The 22,125-nt window shown below is 39.6% G+C and overlaps 1 protein-coding gene across 1 annotated transcript in view; it reads right to left on the bottom strand.

Moving 5' to 3' along the window:
• lingo1a (leucine rich repeat and Ig domain containing 1a) overlaps nucleotides 1–22,125 on the bottom strand; it is a 259,525-nt gene that overhangs the window by 123,540 nt on the left and 113,860 nt on the right. Inside the window, exon 2 of the mRNA XM_055934911.1 lies at nucleotides 11,434–11,572. The gene's annotated coding sequence lies outside the window, so the exon portion shown is untranslated. The remainder of the gene's footprint in view (nucleotides 1–11,433; nucleotides 11,573–22,125) is intronic.

Below are 22,125 nucleotides of genomic sequence, written 5' to 3'. Positions count from 1 at the left end.
TGTTGACTATAACGTTAATATGGTGACAATGATGTAGGCTGTGTAGCGGTTAGCATTGGCGGTTATGGAGAGGTTTTTGTGCCTGGTAACAGACAGCTGTTGTGTTGTGCACCACAAGCGAAAGGAAAAGATGAGAGGAGGAGAGTGCGTAGATGCGAGAAGGATTTATACAATGAGCAAAGTGACAATGATGTATGTGGTGCTATGGAATTGAAGTGTGTGTGCGGGTGATCAGGGGTGTATTCATTCCGACGATTCTGTTGCAAAACGTTTCTTAAACAGAAGCAAACGAAACGGGAGGGACCTACCTGAATTTGTCCAATAGAAACTTGTTTGAGTTGGAAAACAAAACCTTTTGCAACTGTTAGGACTAATGATTACACCCTAGATCCGCTAGATGCAGGCAAGAGTGTGCACGGTGGTATTGAATGTGTCTGTCACCTTGATTAGTAAAAGATTCTCCACCTGTTGGTTGTAGCAATCTCATGATGGGTATAGGGCAAGTTGGAGTATCATGATGTAGCCTAAACCTTTTCACTGTTACACTGAGCTGCGTGAATGGAATATGAATGACAGTCATCCAATATTCTGTAATAGAAATAAGTCCATGCTCATGAAAAAAAAAACATCCTCCCTTATCTTAAACAGCACCGACTGCCACTGGAGTGGAGATACATGTGTCAGCCTGTGAGGTTAGAAATGAAAATCATACACCATTAACAGTAACATAATGTCACAGAGAATGTTCCCAAAACATGTGTGGAGATATCATTGCTAGACCTGTAGGATCAATAACATTAAACGATCCGAGTCATATGAAAACAAATTTTGGAAATCAAGACCTACAGTGCTTCTTTGGATCGACACTTCTTTATTGAAATAGCACTCTTTTTATCTTCCTAGCTCTCAAGCTTTTAACACTTTTTCAACATTAAATAATGGGTAAGATTAACAGCCCTACAACCTCCAACTTGAGTGAAAAACACATACTGTAATTTGGCACTGTAGTACATTACAGTTTACCCATAGAGAAGTGTTGAGAGTGCAGTGGATATGCCACACGGGAAAGCAAAGGAGGGCTTTTTCCATAGTTACAATAGTGTGAATTGACAATGCCATCACCATGGTAAGCAGTAGAGTGTGCACAAAGAAAGTTCTATTTCATATAACTTGTGTGCTCAATTATCTCAAATGCTATACACTTTGCTAACGTTCCAAAACATCCCACTGGGCACACAGAATCATTTCAATGTGGATTATTAGGCAATATCTGGTTGAGACGTTTATCAATGAGATTTCAACCCACTCAAAACGACAGCCAAAAGTTAGTTTAATTTTCAATGTGTTATCACTATGCTTTCAACCATATAAAAGTATAATCAAATTTCAATGGAAAAACAATGTCTGATTTTGGGTTTTGGTCACCCAAATTTCTCTCACTGCGTTTTTAACCCATTTAAAAGTACAACAAGTTCAAATGGGAAAACAATGTCAGGTATCTTGTATTCATACAACAATTGAATGTGATATCACTGTGATTAATCTAATAGTACAACCAAATGACCTGGATTGCCATTGAGATTACACTAATACATAGTACATAGTGTACAGTGCAATTGAATAGTACATAGTACATAGTGCAATTGAGCAATGCTGTTCAAGATTCTGAGCAGTTTATTACAGAAATGGTGAAGATCTTCAAAGATCCACCTCCGTTTCTTGCTATCTTGAACATGCATGCTTTTTATGATTACATAAGAAGACATTTGTAGTTACAGTACGTTAACCTCAAAATGTTGCCATGGATGCGTTACTCATTTAAGTTTGAATAAATGCTGTTACATTAGTTTGTAAAATAGCCTTAACTTTAGGCTATTTACTGTATTAGAAAAATACTATTGAATAGTGTTTGGTTGACAACACAGGATAGTTTCATCTGAGCCACTGGCTTAATCCTATTTAACTTTTATTTTTGGTTTAGTTGGAGACGTGAATCCAACATGTCACTCTCCCGCTCTCCTTCTCTGGTCCTTGAGGTTGCCAGGCTGTCCTTCATTACGCACACCTGTCACCATCATTACACACAGCAGTGCTCATTGGACTCACCTGGACTCCTTCCCTTTGTTGATTGCCCCGTCTATAACTGTCTGTTCCCCCGTTTGTTCCCTGTGTCTGCATTAATGTCGTTATGTGTTCATGTCCAGACACTGTTCTGTTGCATATCCTTTGTAAATTAAGTGTTCACTCCCTGTACCTGCTTCTCGTCTACCACGCCTTAGCTGGCTCGAGAGGTCGTCTTGCCTCGGTGGGCTCATGCTCATGCTTCAGCTGGCCAATGAGGCTCCCACGCCTCAGCGGGATCATCGGGCTTTCATGCCTCAGCCGGAACGTCAGGCTCCCGCGCCTCTGCCGGTTCATTGGACTTCTACGCCCCACCTGGCTTGTCCAGCGCCCATTCCTCGACCCGCCCCGTCAGGCTCACTCAGGTGGGACGCCGGGTGGCTCCTCTAGAGAGTGGTGGGGGGTACTATCACGCCTACTCCCGCTCTCCCTCTCTGGCACTCGAGGGCACCAGGCTGCCCTTCATTACGCACACCTGTCACCATCAATACGCGCAGCAGCTCATTGGACTCACCTGGACTCCTTCCCTTTGTTGATTGCCCCATCTATTACTGTTTGATCCCTGTGTCTGCATTATTGCCGTTATATCTTAATGTCCAGACGCTGTCCTGTCCCATGTCCGTTGTTAATTAAATGTTCACTCCCTGTTCCTGCTTCTCGTCTACCAGCGTCGATCCTTACAAAGAACTGTAGAAATTATACATTTGTAACATCAATATTACATTTTATTTTTACATGAACATTTGTCATTTAACAGATGCTCTTACACAGAACGACTTACAGTTGATCTTCAGATAGCTAGGTAAGACAACCACATATCAGTTAAATATACAGTATACGAACATTTTTGTAGCGTTTTGCAAAAAAATCTGTATATTTTAACACACGTCTAAAAAAAAATATGAAAACAATAAAATTTTACATACACATGGAGGTACCCATTAGCAATTATTTCTAGTGAAAAACAATAATGTGAAACATTTATGGATACAGTGTTTTGAAAATAAACTCTTCATGTACAGTGCCGTGAAAAGGTATTTGCCCCCTTTAAGATTTTCTCTATTTTGGAATATTTTTTACACTGAATCTTATCAGATCTTCAAACAAAACCTAAAATTAGAAAGGGTAGTTGAGTTAACTTCTTGGGGATAGGGTGCAGAGTTTTCACTTATGGAAAAATAGCGTGCCCAATTTCAACTTCGTTCTACTCATCCCCAGAATATTATTAGTAGATTTGGATAGAAAACACTCTGAAGTTTCTAAAACTGTTTGAATCATATCTGTAAGTATAACAGAACTTATATAACAGTAAAAACCCTGAGGACTAACTATTTTTTTTAAGTCACTGTCTGTTTCAAGGAGTTATTATAGGCAGGCCAGAATTTTAATCACTATAATCGCAGTTCCTACTGCTTCCACTGGATGTCGCCAGTGTATGGAAAAAGATTAAGGTTAATCATTAGAACAGTCTGAAAGAAAAACACCAGGAAGTAGAGTGACGTCTGGTGTTTTTGTTTGATTGTTGCGCAAGACTTGAAAAGTACCGTGAGTTTGTTCATCTCCTATATTGAAAACAGATTGACCCGTCTTCAATTTGATCGATTATTAACGTTTACAAATAGCTTAAGTTGTATTACAAAAGTACTTTGAAATGTTTTGGCAAAGTTTAGAGGTATTTTTTTTTAGATATTTTGTCGTGACTTTGCGCAAATTGAACGCTGTTTTTTTCTGGTACAACGGCGCCAAATAAATGGACAATATGGATATATATGGACGGAATTAATCGAACAAAAGGACCATTTGTGATGCTTAATGGACATATTGGAGTGCCAACAAAAGAATCTCGTCAAAGGTAATGCATGTTTTATATTTTATATTTGCGTTTTGAGTAGCGCCGGCAGGGTTGAAATATGCTACTCTCTCTTTGTTGACATTGTGCTATCATCAGATAATAGCATCTTATGCTTTCGCCGAAAAGCCTTTTAAAAATCTGACATGTTGGCTGGATTCACAACGAGTGTAGCTTTAATTTGGTATCTTATGTGTGATTTAATAAAGTTTAATTTTATATAATTTTTTTGAATCTGGCGCTCTACATTTTAACACGGCTGTTGGGACGCTAGCGTCCCGCTATTCCAGAGAGGTTAACAAATCACCCAAAAAATGTATACTTACTTATTTAATTAACAAAGTTATGAAACATCCAATTCCCGGTGTGAAAAAGTAATTGTTCCCTAACACTCAGTAACTTGTTCTGCCACCTGCAATGACTGCTGCAATGACTGCAATCAAATGCTTCCTGTAGTTGTTAATCAGTCTCTTACATCACTGTGGAGGAATTTTGGCTGACTCTTGAATGCAGAACTGCTTTAACTCAGTGACATTTGTGGGTTTTCAGCCATGAACTGCTTGTTTCACGTCCTGTCACTACATCTCAATTGGGATTAGGTACTGACTTTGACTAGGCCAATTGCAAAAATTCTAATTTGTTGCTTTTTAACCATTTTCATGTCGACTTGATGGTGTGTTTTGGATCCTTGTCTTGCTGCATTAGCCAGCTGCGCTTCAGCTTCAGCTCACAGAGGAATGGCCTGACATTCTCCTGTAGAATTCTCGGTGCGCCTTGCACCTACTACCATACCCTGTTCAAAGGCATTTCAATCTTTTGTCTTGCACTTTCTCACTGAAGTGCATTACCCCTCAGTAGGAGTCAATGGTCAGGCAGGAATCATTGGACTGTGCCTTCACATTATATTTCAATTTACACTTCTGTTAAAAAGTTTGGGGTGACTTTGAATTGTTCTTGTTTTTGAATGAAAAACACATTTCTTTGTCCATTAAAATAACATCAAATTGATCAGAAATAGAATGTAGACATTGTTAATGTAAATAACTATTGTAGCCGGAAACGGCTGATTTTTAATGGAATATCTACAGAGGCCCATTATCAGCAACCATCACACCTGTGTTCCAATGGCACGTTGTGTTAGCTAATCCAAGTTTATCATTTTAAAAGACTAATTGATCATTAGAACACCCTTTTGCAATTATGTTAGCACAGCTGATACTGGCCTTCTTTAGATTAGTTGAGTATCTGGAGCATCAGCATTTGTGGATTCGATTACAGGTTCAAAATGGCCAGAAACAAAGACCTTTCTTCTGAAACTCGTCAGTCTATTCTTGTTCTGAGAAATGAAGGCTATTCCATGCGAGAAATTGCCAAGAAACTGAAGATCTCGTACAACGCTGTGTACTACTCCCTTCACAGAACAGCAAAACTGGCTCTAACCAGAATAGAAAGAGGAGTGGCCCCGGTGCACATCTGAGCAAGAGAACAAGTACATTAGAGTGTCTAGTTTGAGAAACAGACACCCCACAAGTCCTAAACTGGCAGCTTCATTAAATAGTACCCACAAAACACCAGTCTCAACGTCAACAGTGAAGAGGGGACTCCGGGATGCTGGCCTTCTAGGCAGAGTTCCTCTGTCCAGTGTCTGTGTTCTTTTGCCCATCTTAATCTTTTATTGGCCAGTCCTGGCTTTTTCTTTGCAACTCTGCCTAGAAGGCCAGCATCCCGGAGTCACCTCTTCACTGTTGACATTTTCTAGACATTTTGAGCCTGTAATCGAACCCACAAATGCTGATGCTCCAGATACTCAACTAGTTTAAAGAAGGCCAGTTTTTTTGCTTCTTTAATCAGGACAACAGTTTTCAGCTGTTTTAACATAATTGCAAAAGGGTTCTCTAAGGATCAATTAGCCTTTTAAATGATAAACTTGGATTAGCTAACACAACGTGCCATTAGAACACAGGAGTGATGGTTGCTGATAATGGGCCTCTGTACGCCTATGTAGATATTCCATTTAAAAAATCAATTTTCAGCTACAATAGTCATTTACAACATTAACAATGTCTACACTCTATCACATTTTTCTCCATTAAAATGTGATTTTCTTTCAAAGGACATTTCTAAGTGACCCCAAACTTTTGCACCGTAGTGTACCTCTTAATTTTGGTTGATGGCTTGACATTGAAGCATTGATGTTGATTGAAAAATACCATTTTAATATCAACATTGAAAAAAAGTTGAATCAAATATAACATTTTACATAATTTCAACCACCATACACTAGTAACACCTTTATAATATTGAGTACCCCCCCATCCACAGGGATGATGGCCCATGTTGGCTCCAATGCTTCCCACAGTTGTGTCAAGTTGGCTGGATTCTTGATACATTCTTGATACAAACGGGAAACTGTTGAGCACGAAATATCCAGGATCGTTGCAGTTCTTGACACAAACTGGTGCGCCTGCCACATACTACCATACCTCGTTCAAAGGCACTTAAATCGTTGGTCTTGCCCACTCACCACAGGAATGGCACACATACACAATCCTTGTCTCAATTGTCTCAAGGCTTTCTTTAACCTGTCTCTTCCCCTTTATCTACACTGATTTGAAGTGGATTTAACAAGTTACATCAATAAAGGATCATAGCTTTCACCTGGATTCACCTAGGCAGTCTAGGTCATGGAAAGAGCAGGTGTTCTTAATGCTTTGTATATTCAGCATAGGAAGAAGATTGGAAATTACACATGGAAACAACACAATTTCAATGTATACATAGTTCTGATGATTATGTTGAAATTAGGTTGATGTAACAGTCTGTTAATCCGGTTAAGTCAGGTATTTAAGTTAAAGTTTTATTTATTTGAATGTTTACAACACTGGTTAAAATGAAATGAAAGGTTGATTAATTTTTTCAAATCCATTATATTTTCCACATTGATTCCCCGTCACAATTACGTTGATTCAACCAGTGTGTGCCCAGTGGGTCGTTAGGGTAGATAGGTTTTCTCTTCTCGCACAATTGGGGTATTATGCTGGCTTTTTCATTCAAGGCTTTTTGGTATCTCGGTTCTTTGGCCTAATTACGTCTATAGAGATTAGAGTGGTTTGAAAAAAAACTGCAGTGATAAGGTTATAAAGGGAGAATACTTCAGCAATAAGCCCAATGGACCATTACTATCTTGCAACCCTTACAACAGACACCACTTTGAACCGTTAAGCTTGTGTCATTTCTAAAAACCCTCTCCGCGCCGCCTTTCGTGTCAATTGCATCCAAACGGCCAATTTCCTGTGTAACTTGGTGTTTTCACATTTTCATCATCCCTGCCAGAGCTATCCGGAGGCACTTTGGCCATCCCTCATCACTGTTGCGTTGAGAGGCAGCCAATGTGCAGTAAAACTGATGGACGGCATTCCACATGACTAAAGACAAATGACACTCCCAATCCGCTATGCAGGTTTTTTTTTTACATTACATTTCTTTCTCTCACCACCAGAGGGTAGGGAAATAGAGAAATGTCCATGTTTATATCACTTACAATTCAATCGACCACTTTGAACATAACATTTCAGTCAGTGGCTGATGCAGTGAGCAAAAACTCCCTGGTCTGCTCCGTCGTTACAATACAAGAGGGGACAAGCTATACAGTTCATAGTCTATATTCCGTTTCATATTGGACCTTCTCCTATAATCAGTTATTGAGTCTATACATTTGCAGAATTACAGTATTGCTGTATTATAGGCTCTACTGGGAGGGGAAAACACTGTGTTCTGAAGCCTCTGCAGTCTGTCTTATGGCTTGACCTTTGCAATATGGACATGTTGCCTTGTATAAAACTGCACGTTCAGTACAGTCTCAAAGAGATGAATGCTAAGTAGCAGGATAGAGTGAAATGCCTCAGTGTGAACACATAGCTAATGACCATTGTAGAGGCTGAGTTATAGCTTCTAAAATCCCCCGTTCAGACCACAGAGAGCTAAACATGTAGTTATTCGTTACATTTGATTTGTAAAACCTAGAAGTACTACTTATTTCTCTGAGAGTGAGGCGGATATACTGTACAGTGCATTCGGAATGTATTCAGAGCCCTTGACTTTTTCCACATTTTGTTGCGTTACAGCCTTCTTCTAAAACGGATTCAATGTTTTTTTTCCCTCATCAATCTACACACAATACCCAAAAATTCAAAAGCAAAAAGATGTTTTGAGAAATGTTTGCAAAAAACTGAAATATCACATTAACATGCTGTAAGTATTTAGACCATTTACTACCATTCAGTATTTTGTTGAAGCACTTTTGGCAGCGATTACAGCATCGATTCTTCCTGGGTATGATGCTACATTGTTGGCACCCCTGTCCTTGGGGAGTTTCTCCCATTCTTCTCTGCAGATCCTTTCAAGCTCTGTCAGGTTAGATGGGGAGCATCACAGTACAGCTATTTTCAGATCTCTCCGGAGATGTTAGATCGGGTTCAGGGCTCTGGCTGGGCCACTCAAGGACATTCAGAGACTTGTCCCGAAGCTACTCCTGCGTTGTCTTGGCTGTGTGCTTAGAGTCATTGTCCTGTTGGAAGGTGAACCTTCATCCCGGTCTGAGTTCCCGAGAGCTCTAGAGGTTTTCATCAAGGATCTTACTGTTCATCGTCCCTTGTTCCTGCCTAGTCTCCCAGTGGCTGTCGCTGACAAACATCCCCACAGCATTATGCTGCCACCACCATGCTTCACCGTAGGGATGGCGCGAGGTTTCTTGTGTTCTCATGGTCTGAGACCTTTAGGTGCCTTTTGGCAAACTCCAAGCGGTCTGTCATGTGCATTTTACTGAGGAGTAGCTTCCGTCTGGCCACTCTACCATAAAGGCCTGATTGGTGGAGTGCTGCAGAGATGGCTGCCTTCTGGAAGGTTCTCACATCTCCACAGTGGAACTCTGGAGCTCTGTCCGAGTGACAATTGGGTTCTTGGTCACCTCCCTGACCAAGGCCCTTCTTTCACATTTGGCCAGGCAGGAAGAGTCTTGGTGGTTCCAAACTTCTTCAATTTAAAAATGATGAAGGCCACTGTGTTCTTGGGTACTTCAATGCTGCAGAAGTGTTTTGGTACCTTTCCCCAGATCTGTTCCTCGACATAATCCAGAGCGCTACAGACAATTCATTCAACCTCATGGCTTGGTTATTGCACTGGCATGCACTGTCAACTGTGGGACCTTATATCGACAGGTGTGTGTGCCTTTCCAAATCATATCTAATCAATTGAATTTACCAAAGGTGGACTCCAATCAAGTTGTAGATGCTCAATGGAAAGAGGATGCACCTGAGCTCAATTTCAAGTCTCATTGAAAAGGGTCTGAATATGTAAAGGTATTTCAGTTTTTAATTTTGAATACATTTGCACAAAATTCTAAAAATGTGTTTTTGCATTGTCGTTATGGGGTATTGTATGTAGATTGATGAGGGAAAAATATAATTTAAGAAATTTTAGAATAAGGCTGTAACGTAGTAAAATGTGGAAAAAGGAATAGTTCTGAATACTTTCCGAATGCACTGTATAGCATTTTTTTTAAACACTCTGAAACGAGACCATCAAGTAATATATATATTTTTTTTTAAATACATGTCTGTCATTGAACAACGCCATGCTATGATTAGACACCAATCTTTTTCATAAGTTCTTACAAAAATAAAAAGCTAATTACCAATATGTCTGGAAATGGATATATAGTGTTTTGAAATTACACTCTTCACATAGCTCTGAAGATTATGTTCAAATTAGATTGATGTAACAACCTGTTAATCAGGTTAAGTCAATGTATTTAAGTTGAAGTTTTACCCTAATTTAAATGTTTACAATGCTGGTTGAAATTATTTGAAATCATTACTGGTTGATGACTTTTTTTCAAATCCAATGGATTTTCCATGTTGATTCCACGTCACAATAAGTTGACAAATTCACATTAAAACAGCGTTAATTCAACTAGTGTGTGCCCAGTGGGAAGGTAAATAGCAATGACGTCTAAGAAATGGTGAAATATCAGCGTATACAGATGCGGCCCACCACAGCTTGTATGAACAGAGAGAATGTGTTCATCACCTTCTAATAAGGTGTGTGAAAACAATGGATCAGAATGTGTATTAGAAATGTTTTTAATCGCACAGACAAGATGCAATAGATCACCAGGTAATGATTCTCACATGTTATCAAAGTGGGCTCCCAGACAGATGAGTGTGCGTAATGGAATGATAGAGTTGGCAGTGGTGATGATGAGGCCTCCACCATGGGTGAGTGGGCGTGGACACATTACTGAGGTCAGCAGTAACATCTGTCCCCGCTATTGGCGACCATTTAAATGACAACCTCAGTTGTCATACACAGAGTGAGAAATGAGTTTGAACGGATGTGTGTTGCTGTTTTGAACAGATGTTTTAATTGCTAATATGTATCTTTACCCAGGTGACATCCCAGGAGCACAAATACTTCCTGCAGTTTAACTTCATAAACAAAGGCAGTGTACGCACAAGCATGTGTAAAATAACTGAATTAATTTTAAATTCATGCTCTGTTGAAAAGCTTTGCTGGGTCTAATGCTTTTCAAATTGCCAATTTGCCATTATGCTTAAAAGGAGTGGATTGTGGTGCTGGAAAGTATTTCCTTATTGACAAGCCATTAATCAAGCTCTGTGCTGGATATCAGCCAGAAAACCCTTAAAGACAGATGTGCCAAGACACAGCATTGTTGTGTATACATGTACACAGGTTTGCAGAGCATCATCACCACACCAACACATATTGACCCATTTTGAAATGAGATATGAAGCATCAGAACTTGACTATGAGAGGAAATAACTATGTTTTAAGATTAAACACAGCAACTACCTAGGGGGGTTGCAGTGGAGTGTTGAATTAGTCCATCTGAAGCAGGGCTGGGTCAGGAATTCAGCCAATAATATCTCTGCTCATGGGACAAGTGCCAATTAATCTTTAATGTCCACAGTTAGTCAAGACCTTCTAGCTTGTCCGCCATGAGACAAATCCCTTAGCGGGACAATGAGTAGCCCCTACTGGCCCCTCCAATACCAATGCTACCTGATATTCTGAGGTGGTTTACCATCCACACACCTATAAGCCAACTCCATGCAGCCCTGCTTAGCTTTCATGGGCCAGCTAGCAGATGGGTACAGGGTGGTATTCCTGCATACAGCCATATGGTGACACTATAATCTAGTTATATCTATTTTGATTGAGGAAGGGTAATATATTCACCTCAGAAGTATCATCCATTTCACAACGTTTGACAAAAGAGATCTATCAGGTAAGAAGAATAAACTTCTCTGAAACGTAATCTATTTGGCTATCAAACATATAGGATTGATACACATGCAGGCGAAAACAATCTGCAGTTTTAAATCAGAAAAACATAGCTTTATCATAACAGATGTATTGGTATAGGTGAAATTCCATATACTTACAGGCAGTAAATGTTGGCCTGTTGATTCCAACTGGGACCTTGTCACTGTGAGGAGGGCAGAAGGCTGCTGGTGTGAGGTTGGCTCTGTCTCCCCTTAAACCACATTCCCTCGCTGCATCCCTGCTCAACAGACCATACACCTGCAACAGAAAACAACCCATTACAAACCTCAGTACAGGCTGGTGTATTGATGGCAAGACAGAAAGTGAAATACGAGTTATCGAAAGAACACATACTCTCATACCCAGGAAAGTTGTATAAGTTATTACACATTTTAAGGTTGTCCATCATGAAAGATGCATACTTAATTCAACAGAATGAAATATACAGTATTTGCATCCACTGGTTCATAGTACACAAACTGGTTATTGCCAGTCTAGTCACAACTCATATCTTTGTTGGTTATCATTGTGTTATATTTCATGAATATCTGATCATTGAACACAATGATACATTGGGAGACTGTCAGAATATTTACATTTACATTTACGTCATTTAGCAGACGCTCTTATCCAGAATACCCTCACTGAGCCATTACAACAGAGTTGTTCCTGAGACAGTTCCTCAACACTTGAAAGTCCTGGTCTTTATGGTCAAATTTTACCCTGAAAAAAACAGCAGACAACATTTGCATAGATAATCAACTATTCCCTATGAAACATCAGGCAATGTTGTTATGCCAACAGAGGTAGCAACACACGAGCGGTAATGGCTCCGTGGTTGCCAATGCTGATCAGAAGAATTTCAATACACAACCATCTTTTCAAATACAAGACAAAAAAGTCTACCATGTCACACAAATCCACCGATTATCATACATTCTCATGATTAAGTCAGTTTTAGTGAAGGCACAAATTCATAATTTCAGCTCTGCCCCTATACCTCACAGTTGTACATCATACCAATAATGACAACGTTCTGTTTCATTTTCCTCTATGTAGGAGGGAGGGGATCAGATTTGGAAATGTCAGAGATATGTCGAAGTTTTGGAGACCAGAGAAACCCCAGTTAATTTGTCCTTTCAGACGGAAAAGGGAAATGAAGAAATGCTCACCGAAAACCCTGATGAACCCTATTGTAATGACTTAGTCATTGATGTTTAATTAAAGTACTTCATACTGCGGAATAGAATTTTCGCAGCGGGAGAGTTCAACCAATGATGTCATTGGTTGATTGAGCCTGCTGTCTGATAAAACAATGAATGAGGTTGTGTTTTGAAGCAATTGTTGTGGGCTTTGTGTTTTGCCGATTGTACAATCACGCTAGCAGCGTGAAGATACGGTTGTCTCAACGATGTTCCTGTCTGCCAGGACATTGCAGGATATCTACAGTAGCAGTCAAAAGTTTGGACACCCCTACTCATTCCAGGGTTTATTTTTACGATTTTCTACATCATAGAATAATAGTGAAGACATCTAAACTATGAAATAGCACATATGGAATCATGTAGTAACCAAAACAGTGTTAACCTGTTGAGGATAGAGGGCGCTATTTTCACCTTGGGAAAAAATTGTGCCCAATTTAAACGGCCTTGTACTCTATTCTTGCTTGTACAATATGCATATTATTATTAGTATTGGATAGAAAACACTCTCAAGTTTCTAAAACCGTTTGAATTATATCTGTGAGTAAAACAGAACTCATTTTGCAGCAAACTTCCTGTCAGAAAGTGAAAAATCTGAAATCGAGGCTCTGTCCAGGGCCTCCCTTTAAATTTGCTTGAAATCTATTAGTATACATGCACTTCATACGCCTTCCACTAGATGTCAATAGGCTGTGAGAGGTGAAATGGGGTTTCTAGGTATATCTATGGTCAAAAGAGAGAGCTTGGAATGACATGACCCCAAATTCCTTTGTTCAGGAAGGCGCAGAAAGGTCATCAGTATTGGCTTCTGAAAAGCATTCGTTATAGACGTCTAATATCTCCGGCTTTGATTTTATTTGATAAATGTGATAATATCATCGTAAAGTATGTTTTTTAAATATAGTTTTATCAGAGTATTGAATTTTTTTTCAAAAGTTTTGGCGTGTTCCGTTCTCTGCGTTTGTTCACGGTGGACAGCTTCGCGCCACTTGGCTAGTTTTGCTTGCTAATTCGAGAGGGAAAAAGGACATTCTAAAACCAAACAACGATTGTTCTGGACAAAGGACCCCTTGTGCAAGATTCTGATGGAAGCTCAACAAAAGTAGGACCCATTTATGATGTTATTTCCTATTTCTGTCGAAAATGTGTTGTTGTGTTTTCCGCCTTGATTTTGGGCGCTCTCTCGCTATAACGTAAGCTGCATGTCGTACTGAAGTTATTTTTAGAATTCTAACACAGCGATTGCATTAAGAACTAGTGTATCTATCATTTCCTATACAACATGTATTTTTTAGTAAAGTTTATGAATAGTTATTTGGTCAGAATAGGTGAGTGTCAGAAATATATCCGGAGATTCTGGAAAATAGTTGCTACATTTTCACAATGTATAACCACGGATTTCAGCTCTAAATATGCACATTTTCGAACAAACCATATATGTATTGTGTAATATGATGTTATTTGACTGCCATCTGATGAAGTTTATGAAGGTTAGTGAAATAGTCATAGTTGCTAATATACGCATATTATTATTAGTATTGGATATAAAACATTCTGAAGTTTCTAAAACTGTTTCAATGATGTCTGATAGTATAACAGAACTCATATGGCAGGCAAAAACCTGAGAAGAAATCCAAACAGGAAGTTGGAAATCTGAGGTTTGTAGGTTTTCAACTCTTGGCCTATCGAATACACAGTGTCTATGGGGTCATTTGCACTTCCTAAGGCTTCTACTAGATGTCAACAGTCTTTAGAAACTTGACTGATGCTTCTACTGTGAAGTGGGGCCGAATGAGTCAGGGCTCTGGCAGAATGCCAGGAGCTCGTGACGCTCGTTCACGTGAGAGCGAGCTCTGTTCCATTGCTTTTCTGAAGACAAAGGAATTCTCCGTTTGGAACATTATTGAAGATTTATGTTAAAAACATCCTAAAGATTGATTCTATACTTCGTTTGACATGTTTCTACGGACTGTAATATGACTTTTCGTCTGAACTTTTGCCTGGACCTGCCCGCGCGTCGTGAGTTTAGATTGTGTACGGAATGCGCGAACCAAAAGGAGTAATTTGGACATAAATTATGGACTTTATGGAACAAATCAAACATTTATTGTGGAACTGGGATTCCTGGGAGTGCATTCTGATGAAGATCATCAAAGGTAAGTGAATATTTATAATGCTATTTCTGACTTCTGTTGACATGTTTTCACTTTTTCATCATGAGCTATTGTGTGTAGATGGGTAACATCAACCTAATCCATTTTGAATTCAGGCTGTAGCACAACAAGATGTGAAATAAGTCAAGGGTAAGAATACTTTTTGAAGGCACTGCATGTCTTGTTGAATTAAGTGTGTTCCTTTGATAAACATGACTGCATCCCTGAATGAACCACCATCTCATAATGAGCTGAAATCCTTTTTGGCAGCAGATGGTTGGGATGTCAATATTTGGAGAGTTTGACCCATAAGAACTAAAGCAAGAGCCCAACAAAAGTTTCCTGCTATAGCATTTGCAGCTGGGACTAATTGGCTAAGATGTCACATCTTCTTATTCCAGTCAACACAAAATCAGCAAAGCCAAGCTGACAAACCCACAGTTTGGAAAGGACCGTAGGAATGCCTTAGCAAATGCCCTCAATCTGAATGCAACATACATACACGCTGCATTGCGGAGTTGGTGACTACATGGAAATCAAAAGGGGAATATTTTTGCTTTGATATTGTCGTAGGAGAAAGGAAAGCCTTTCAAATGGATCCAAAGCAAAGTATTCACATCTGCAGTGTGATTTATGTGGTTGAGGTGCTGGCAGAAATGGGGAGATTTTGTTCTGCCCAAACCAGACATCTCACTTTTCATCTCCCTCATTACTGGCAAAATCAATTTGAATAGATATTTATGTGTTTATGTTGCAGATTGTTTGCAAGCAGCTGTGATGTGTTAATGTTGTGTTTATTGATGATACATTATCTTGGCCAGAGTTGGATCAGGAACAAAAAGGCTGAAAAGCCCAATCTTATGTGTAAAATGTGTGTTCACACAAATCTTGGACTGTGAACTGAACACACAAACATGTTAATTGAGATGCTATGAAGTTATGAATTAATTTAAACATTCAGTCAGCCGTAGAAAATTACAAACTGTAAATAATACACAATAAGGCAAGAGAGGAGCTGTGACATGCTGTAACCAAACGAGATTAGGCTGTACACACTAAAAACAGGCCTTTTTAGCTTTCATACATATATTGTCATATCAACATCACCTCCTCCAAAACCATCCCCCATCCGCCAAAATAATTCAATCCTCTCATAGTGGCTGTTGAGACAGTGTCCATGACTGGAGTAATTAATAAACGAGTCAATGCTAAGAGTGATGAATTAGATATTGATTGAGAGATCCTTGATGTGGATTTATGAAGCATTAGAGCTGGTAATTGTCCGATGCACTCAGTCACTGTGTGTAATTACACACTAGCTTACACTTTTCCTTTTGACTGACTGACTCCTATTAGCAGCTCTCTTGATGCCGCCTCTCCAGAGCTGGCTGTTGCTTGGACTGAATTGTCTTTTTTATATATTTGATTGACTTACATGCCCCTCCATATAGCCTACAAGAATACAAAAATAGTTGCTGAAAGCCCACCCTTGAGATAAATACGATATCGTCAGTATATGAAATTATAGGTATGGCAACAAACGGCAGGAAACATTAGTAGCAAGACATTCATTTGACATACATGGCCTTTCATGTATGTAAAATGTATGATATTTTGGAGCTTTTCAATAGAATTTTAGTCATTGCTTTACTGATGAAAGCTTTAATTACTTAGTTTCAAATAATTCTAAGGCTTGTCATAAAGTTCCAGTAATAACAGTAATCTTGGTGCCCCCCTTTCCCTTCTACTACATGAAAATATCTGTTTGAATGGTGCAGCAGCAAAGAAAGAAATTCCCAACCATTGGGAGGCAAATGGCTGCTGGCATTTTGCAGTAACGCTGGATAAGGGAATGAATTGGCCCTATTATCATCTATTGATAATGATATATTACCACGATCAAGTATCATTATCATGGGCTATTATCATTTATCAGTCTGTCTGTAATTATTCCTGCACCACCGTCACATTGACAGGACCACTGAGGATTCTCTCTCCAGTCACATGTAGAAAAGTGTCTAATCCTGGGTAGAATTGATGGGGGATTGGTGGCACATGGAGGATTATTCTGACAATGTAAGGAAAAGATGAGTAAACGACTGGGATGGAGTGGGGTGGGTTGGGTGGACAGTTCTTCAGACACCCACCCTCAGGAGAGGTGTCAGTGTAGAGAAGTGGAGGAGATGGCATATCTGGTCATTGTGAAAAGTGACAGCACCAAGGAACTGCAAAGGAGAGGAATTGTGGTGAGGGAGGGGGGATAATGGGAGGGCAATATATGCCCAAAGTCCTTGCAAGGGGAAAAAATAAACAAAATGGAAAGCCAAATTCGATTGATGATAGGGGTCCAGTGCAAAGACACTAGAAGCATGCCTAGGAACAGAGAGCAATTTCAAGGGCAAGAAGAGACGATAAGAAACAAACTATAACTGTATGCATAAGTGAATTACAGAATAAACAGAAACGACCCCCAAAACGTTTTTCGTCTTGGTCGCTCGTGTTCGCGTGCATGTTACAAATTGTTTCCCTTAGCATGAGTCTTTGCCACCAATAGCTGAGGAATTTCTCTCCAGCGCCTGTTGCAAGATTAGGCTATCTCCTTGTGCACATGGATGACTGACTCCTTAGGGCCAGTGGCATCCTTGTTGCCCCTCTCTCGATCCCAAGGCCAAAAACATTGATATTTTCAACAGGATTAGCTACCCCACAAGCCACCTGACAGGCGACAGAATTAGCCACAACGCTCATGCCCCTGGCACCCCACCGAACATATCATCTCCTCAATGACTAACAGGGAACATTGTAAGTCGACCTTATGCCAGTCCTTGTCAGTGGCATGTGGCATCGTTATTTCACTTATAGACACAGTAGCCAACTCTATTATCCTGAACCCACCCACCATTTGTCAATTTAACAATCAAGAATGACTTCAAAAAACGACCCTGGGATACTCACAGGTGCTATATCTGATCTATGATAACCATAAAATTGATTTTGGTGTAAATGTCAGTCAAATCAGATGGCAAGCCTTACTGGATTTCTATCTGAAATCCATTACTGACCCTTACAGCATCCAATAAGTCATGTCCCAAAGTTGGTAGCCCAACATAATGATTTATTCAATCTGCATGCTAAAGTTTGACCAATATATTCTAAAAACGCTTACTCACTCCAGTTTATGTCTCTGCTATATGTTTGCTCTGAAAACATTATTACTGTGTTGGATAACGATTTCAAATTCCGTTGCTATAGCAGTTCTCTCTTATCGTTTACCTCATGCCTGTCACGTTCTAACCTTAGTTCCTTTTTTATGTCTTTATTTTAGTTTGGTCAGGGCGTGAGTTGGGGTGGGGATTCTATGTTGTTTTTCTATGTTTTGTTCTATACGTTATATTTCTATGTGTTTGGCCTGGTATGGTTCTCAATCAGAGGCAGGTGTCGATCGTTGTCTCTGATTGAGAACCATACTTAGGTAGCCTGTTTTCCCACTATGGGTTGTGGGTAATTGTTTTCCGTTTTAGTGTTTTCACCATTCGGGACTGTTTCGGTTTTCATTTTGATTCTCTTGTTCTTTTTGTATTTTGTATTCATTCTCATTAAAAGTTATTATGGATACGTACCACGCTGCACATTGGTCCGACATTTCCTACTCCTCCTCAGACGAAGAGGACGAAAGCCGTTACAATGCCGCCATATTACACCACTACTTTCCCTAAATCTAATCCTAGTAATCCTTCGCCAAGATTTCTTCAAACCAAGAATTTGAAGCAATAACTGAAACATTGACAGCAGTTTTTATACAGGACTACTCTCAAATAAGTACAGCATGATTTTCAGGCTTTTAGTTTTTAACCACTAATTTTCTGCCATTCATATTGATGTATTTAGGTATGCTGGAATCAGTCAGCTGTGAACTTTGTCCATTAGGTCAAATCAATCATGTAAAATGACTGGGGGGGGGGGTATTTCATTATCGTATGTGAGATAACGCAATGACTTCGTATGCACTGGTTGTTAATTTAATGTGTAGCGTTACAATTGACATCATCTGTCAGAAGACAGTGGTGAATATTGCGGCCATGTCACCTGTGGGAAGACAGTGAGGGATAACTCCCATGTAGGCATTCTCACACTTTTGCTAAATACAACTTTAATAGAAGATTACATTTATTTTGCTAAAAAGTAGTAAGTAACCCTTCCGAGTAAGCCTTGGACAAGTAAGCCTTGTCCGAGCCAGAACGATAGTAAGTGCTTCATCTTAGTGAATGTATGCTTTTATTTATCCTTTAAGGCTACAGTCATGTAGCTATCTGTCCTTACCTTTTATCTAGGGACTGTTAACTTCCTGAGAAACCAGGTATGGGCACTCTGCATCAAATCAGTAACAATGATCAATATTGGTGCCCTGAATGTTCTTAACCTGGTCCTCCAGGTATACTGTATACGAGAGTCTTCTGCGCTAACCACCTTAGGGCTCATGTTGTATTGATGCCATTCTAGTCCGGACAATAACACTTGAGGCTTTGATGGCCCTCCCCCTTGACATCCCCATTAATTAATAAATAGCATGGAGGAGTGGCTGCTGCTGACAAAAACACCATCCCAGCCCTACACCACAGCTCAGTCAACCCCAGTGAGCTCCTCAATGCAACTCTCAATCCCGGATGTCCTCTGTTGACATGCAAAGCAATTAAGTGGTCCCCCAAACCTCCAATTTCTGTGGTTTAAGAGACTTATTTACCACACTCTTCCTCAAAGAAGACAGTTCAAAACGAACTCTAATGACTTCATTTGAGGCTACAAAACAATCTTGGTAATTAAGGGGGCCTCATCAGGCCTGGGAGACAGACAGGCCTAAATATGTGGCTTAGCGGCAACGCTCAAAGCCCTGCCACTGAATTAGTTACATTTCTAATCAGAGACGAGCAGTTTTAATGGAACTAGAGGAAGACGGCTGGGGACCCAGGCAGATCCACTTTAATTAAAGGAGCAACAATTAATCAATTACTCATTTGTTAGGTGCAAAGGCAATTAATCAGAATTTGCCAAATGTATTCTAAATTGTTGTGTGTTATTTGTTTGAAATATACACTTTCTGTTTTGGGGGCCTTTTCAAGCTGTCACAGCTACTGCACAGAGCTCATTTGAAACCACATAAATAAGCAAATAGATAAATAAACAACTTTTTCGTATTTGAAATAGAGGATGGTTAATCACAAGTCAAAGCGCATGCTCTTCTGGCAGACTTGCCTTTTTACTGTACTGTACAATTTGCATGGGTAGTGATCCACAGAACAGTTTACATTATTCCATGCCAATTTCCAGATCATCCATCATGCATTTTGGTTCACAATGTCATATTAATCTTCAACCTGTAATTATAATACCGTTAAGATGCTATGTATCCCGGAAAATAGGGCCTAAATGATTCCATGAATCATTCCCAATCGAAGTTCGGCAAATAGCACCAGGTTGTAGTCGGTGAGAGAAGTGTCAGACATAGACAAAGCCTGCATGACTTCTTACAGGCTGAAACTGGCAAAAAGTATCAAGGATCCTTTCCAAGGGTATATTCGTTTTACACAGCGTAAATGTGCTGAGTGAACCCACAGAGATGATATATAAATGCTTAAACTATAAAACTGCAACTATGTTGACATGCAAAATTATTTGGACCATAAACAGGGGTCTCCAAAAATGTGACTTGCAAATTCAATCAGCCAGTGTTCAGTCAACCTGAACATCTCAATAATTTATTAATTCAACTAGGCCCCAATGCTAAAGCAGATAACATTTTCTCAAATGTTACAAGAAGCTTTTAAAGTTTATCAGATAATTTGGTCTGCCTCCAAGAAGTGGCTTTTGCAATGACTGTGTCTAATTCCATGGAATCCTCCAATTTAAACAACGTAATGTCAAATTGAGATTGTTGATGAATGTATAATGAATGTAAAAGTTAATTACTCAGTATTTCAGAAAACTTTATAATGACATGCTGTTGCTGATATAATACACATAAGAGTATGTGGGCCAGAAGCGAAAACCACTTTATTTGAGCAATATCTAAATATATATCTGTCTCTTATTTAAAAAGGGATAACTTAGCCCTCACTTACGGTAATTGCAGTTTGTCTGGTGTATTTCCTTAATATCTACTAAATAAATCCAATGAATGGATTTTAGAGTAAGGATATGGAAGCGTCAGACTAAAATGACTATCAACATTTTGGGACAGTTTCCCAGACACAGATTTGAGATTCTCCATTAAGGTTGCTTTTTAGTGCATGACAAGACTTAATCTGTGTCCGAGAAACTGCCCCTATATGACCAAAGTTGACCGCAGGACTAACGTGCAACATGGAAGCATTACAAATATATTCACAAGAACTCAACATTGGGTGAACAAAAAGTGTTGTGTAGGATTTCATATTTCATAAATACGTCTCATGTATGAATGAGTCAAGGAGATACTGGGTTACATTTATTGTTTTCTAATGGTAAACAACATAGTAACTTAAAGCTGGACGTCTGTTTGCAATATTACAGCAACAAGGACTCCAACAACAAACCTTTTTCCCCCTCGAACATCGTCGCGTGCACGATGGTACAGCAAAGTATGCATCATAAAAATGTTTTACCATGATGCTGAATGCACCTCTGCTCCATTTCATAAACAGAACAATAACAAATGCACCTGGTGGCGCTGTTTCACCTTATGTGGATCTCATCTTTAATCTGAAAATTATCACAATTCAGCAGGAATGATTTACTATCTGTCTATTTTCCCTGTCACTTTGCAGAAGTCCTCACAAGGATAGTAAAAAAAGGAACATTTGGACAAGTGGGGACAATTCACCAGTACGCACAAGGAAAAAGGCTGTTTTAGGCTGAAGGGTAAGGTTTAGGGTTACAATTAGGGTTAGGATTATAATTAGAGTCAGGGTTAGGGGTTAAGGTTAAGTTTAGGGTTAGGGAACATAGGATTTTGAATGGGAATCAATTGTTTGGTTTGGTTTGATCCACAAGGATAGTGCGTGTGTGAGAATGCCTCTGAGTTCGTGTTTCATGACTCATGCTAACTGTCAAAGCCTGCATCCATTTCCATGCATCTGCTTGACTCAGGTTGACTGCCTTGCTTGCTCTCCTTCTCAGAACGCCTGTTAATCATGCTCGGTGCTGCACTGCTCAATGGGAAAACAGAGGTAGGGCAGAAGGCCCAATTGCACCTTGCTATTGTGACTTTATGGAGAGGCCAAACCACTGAATCCACAGAGGTCTTCACCTTGACTCCTACCCATTTAAGGCCAAAACAGGGCAGTTTCTGCTGACTGGGTCTTATAACGGCTAACCCTCCATCACTGACACAATCTTCCTCCCTGCACCTATTATTTTTCTCCACCAATGAAAACCAAGTCATTTATGGAAGGAGAACGAACACTGGTCTGTCCCTGTAAAC

Source organism: Salvelinus fontinalis, chromosome 9 (assembly GCF_029448725.1).
Source record: "Salvelinus fontinalis isolate EN_2023a chromosome 9, ASM2944872v1, whole genome shotgun sequence".
NCBI lineage: Eukaryota > Metazoa > Chordata > Actinopteri > Salmoniformes > Salmonidae > Salvelinus > Salvelinus fontinalis.
The sequence above is the reverse complement of the archived record's forward strand: the minus strand, read 5'-3'. Positions and strand labels throughout refer to the sequence as shown.